Consider the following 4,277-nt stretch of genomic DNA (forward strand, 5'->3'; position numbering starts at 1 on the left):
TATTCTCGTTTTCTTCAGGTATTTTTGCTTTCAAGTTGCATCCGCTTAATATTTGTTCGTGAATTTTCATGGGGATTATTGGGAAGAATTCCGTGGTCTCCATGATTCAATTATGAGTACGAATCTTTTCTTGAAATGGGTTTTTGGACATTTGATTTCATTTTTTTTTTGGAGTACTTGTGTATCGTAAAAGTTGATGTTCAACCTTTTGTAGTTTCTTCGTTGATTGGATTTGTACTTAACGTTTGTTTATCTCACTAAAACTGCCAGATTTTACTGTTAGAAATGAGGCACGTGAGGAGCATTACAAGGCCGATGATGCTTCTAGTGCTGTGAGTCATGAAATCCAAATGGCTGGTACGGAAAATGAGAATGAACATGACGAAAATTCGAACGAACAAATTGATAACATGCTCGAACATGAATTCGAAGAGAACAACAGTGAGGAAACCGATGAAGGTGAGAAGAGGAAAGAGTTGGAAGTGGAAGTTGGTGAAATGGTTAAAGATGATACAGAGTCAAATGTGACTTACAATGAAACCGAGGAAAATATGGGGTCAACTCATCACTTGGAAATGAGCGAGTCTGGATCAGAATATGCTACTGAAATCCTCACCGAGGATACATCTGCAGAAGACTTGAACCTGCAAGATATTGATCTAGAGAAAGCCAACTATTCTACCTTAAATGTGGAAAATAACCATTTAGACTCCGAGTCCACAGATCCCGATGAAACCAAAAATCTCCAAGAAATTCAACAGCTCATCTGATTCATCACTCTCAGAGGAGAAAGACACCGAAGCTGTCGGCACAAACTGAAGGTACAAACAGCGAAGATGCAGAATGAGATATGAAAATATGAGTTGAGGGGGGGGGCTCTTTTTGTATAATTTTTAACTGTCTCCATAGAATTCACTCTCCACATTGCTGGTAAAATACTGGCAAGTTTGAGCATATATTGTTTCTGCTATATCTTATATCTTGAATCAAAATTTGACGTTATTACAAAACGACCTTCGTATTTTGATTTTTGATTTTTCTCTTACAGGCTAACGAAAATCTTCAGCTTTTGTTTTAAAATTGTAGAGTATTGTGCAAAAACAAAGCTGGTCAGTCCTCCCTTTAGAATAGTTCTTGGAAGCCAATGCATAAAAACTTATTAATCAATAACATAATGTGAACCTATCAATTAATGTACAAATGATTATACGAAAGCAAAACAAATCAAGAAAACAGACGGCAGTTAATCACTACCGTACACACTCTTGAAGAATGAAAATTTGAACAAGCTCTTAGCTGTTGAAATGAATAGAATGCAAATTCAAGAAATATGAGCTTACTGGAAATTAAACACACATTTGTGGACTTCATTTCAGGTATCTATCAGATATAATTACCCATTTTAAACCTGCTGTAAACTAAATTAGAATACTCAATGTCGGTGGACAGAAATCAATCCATTTAGAACCTTTCAATAAGAGGCACTCAAATCAATCAAGAAATAAGTGCTAACTGACAGCTAAGACTTGTCCAAATTCAGGTAGAGTTACCAACTCAGACCAACCCCTATTCGGAAAAAAAAAGGATCTTGGGTACTCATAAAATGATTGATCTAAATAAAACTAAACCAAGCAATTACGTGTACCTGGATCTCAAAATCCTATCCCCAGAATTCCTGAACCCGAACTTGCAAGTAAAAACAGGTTGTTGCACATGGCCATTCACCTGGAAAACCTGCGTACTGCACTCGGGTTCCCCATCGAACCGAAAGACAAATCTAGGGCCGGGATCGGCCGTCACATTCATATGCAATTTCATCCCCGAACCACCAATCAAAACCCAACCATTCTGAATCACACTTCTTCGATTATTCCGATTGTTTTCCATAATACTCCTCAAATCCAACGGCACCACAACGCGCCCCAAGAGCTTCACACCCTTGATAAACTCACAACTGCCATTTCCTCGAGTACTTCTCCTGTAAATATCACACTTGAGACAAGAAAACTTGCTCGACTTCTCCATCAAACTCTCCAATTCCGCCTTCCTTAAGGTGAGACAACCCTGAATTCTGCTCTCAAACTGGCCGCTCTCCGCGGCAAGGACCGTGACATCTGAAACCTGGGTCGGAAACCCTTTGAGTTTGAATTTGCAGAAAAACGAAAGGGACGAGAGATGGGTTTTATGTATTTACAAATAACAATGAACTCACAAACATAAAAAAAAAATGCAATAAAAGTTGCTAAAACATGGAATGACAAATATTCAAAATATACTAAAAATATGAAAAATGCTTGAATATGAAAGACTGAAATGTTGCAGATCATTTGCAAGTTTGAGCAATTAGTTGTGTGTGTCTTTCTTCATGACGATTCTTTTCTTTTCTTTTCTTTTCTTCAACTCCATAGAAGTTTGTTCACTACCTACTCCAAACCACGATTTCCTCCCGTGAGGAAACCTTTTCTGACTTATTCAGACGATTCTGACCATTAGAATAGCTTTTTTATAGTTTGTCAACCACTTCTTCTTTACTCGGATTGAGCCTGATGACTCAGGCTTGCACAATTTTAGCTCTAACAACTTCATTTATTCTAGATTTTTTTATTTAAGCAATCTATATTATTAAATCTGTTTTATATGAATGAAATTATTAAATTATGATTAACAACATAGGCTTCATAAATATCTATTCGTGCATTTTATTTATTTCATTTTCCAACCAATCATATGTTTAAGGCATAGTTTGGTACACATGATAGGATAAACATGTGATATATAATATAAGGATAAGTTAATGATAAATAAGATGTATGATATTATATTTAATGTTTGGTATGATTTTAATAAGAGTGATTAAATTTATATATTAGATTGTAATGACAAAATTAACCTTATCGTTATAAAATTTATAATTTCAAAGTTGCTGCTTGATTTCATATTTTTTATCTGTTCATGTGCCAATAGTGCTTGCATGATTTATTTATTTTTACCTAATTTTATATATTATATAATATGATAATTGAGCCCTTGATTTTGTGAGTCAAGTTAAATATCAATTTTTAAGGTTAATCAAGTCATACTAATGATTTTATTGATATTTATAAAAATTATTTATATAATTATCTCGAATTCATTTATATAATCATCATATTATATAATATATAAAAATAAATAAAAATATTTATTTGATTTTAATTTCTACATACTAGCTTAGATTTATAAAAATCACTTATAAATTGAGGGCAATTAAGTCATTTGTAGTGTATTTTATTCTTCTAAAAAATTATTTATCATGAGCTTTTTAAAAAAGTATCAAACATGGAATAAAGAGGATTATTTATCAATCTCTCCCTTATCCCATGTACCAAACTATGCCTACATTATTAATTTAATACTGTGGATCACTTATAACTTTACATTATTTCATATCTACTATGTTAAGCTCGTATCTCTATTAAATTCAGCTTCTAAGTCCTATAAATTTTATTCAAGTAGCTATCAATATTTTTATAAGGAAAAAAAAAAAGAATTAAAAAAAGAAAAATAAGTGGGGCTTATTTGCAAGTCGATCCTTCTCTGTCAAATACTATTTTATAGGTGTGTTTTGGAGAAAGGGATTTTGTCGTTTGTGGAGTGTGGCATGTATATTGGCCCAGCTGGGACAGACTTAAATGTCCAATTACTCCACAATAATTTAATTTAATTGGGAAGCAGCTGTAATAATTTTAAATTTTTTTCCAATGAATTCAAGTCCACTTTTTTTTTTTTAAATATCGATTTCAATTTAATATATATATTTTCGATTGATTTAATTTTCTTGATTTTGATGTCTTAAGGCAAGTGAAATAACAACTTATTCCATGTCATCCCTAGTTGACCGACTAATTATTAGGAAGTAACGTAAAATTATAAAATGTCAATAATTATCATATTTAAAGTACTTGATAAGATTGAGAACTAGATAATTTCGGATTTATTTATGCATGTAATTGTCGGTTTAAAGAAAGGCATATTGTTGGTCGGATTTATTATCAATATTTAATAACCATGATGTTTGAGTGTATCACTTACAAATTGTTATTTTTGTTCAAAGACTAAATATCAATATTGTACTAGGTATTTTTTATGGGCCCACCACCAGCATGCTTATATTTTGTGATTTATTTAATTTAAATATATGCATGGACTATATTTTATTGTGAGTTTTTTTTTGTTCTATTTTGTTATAGCATCTTCTATATCTGTCAATCTGAACAACATTCCAGTACTTAATGGCT

Source organism: Primulina tabacum, chromosome 15, assembly GCF_025594145.1.
Source record: "Primulina tabacum isolate GXHZ01 chromosome 15, ASM2559414v2, whole genome shotgun sequence".
In the NCBI taxonomy this organism is placed as follows: Eukaryota; Viridiplantae; Streptophyta; class Magnoliopsida; order Lamiales; family Gesneriaceae; genus Primulina; species Primulina tabacum.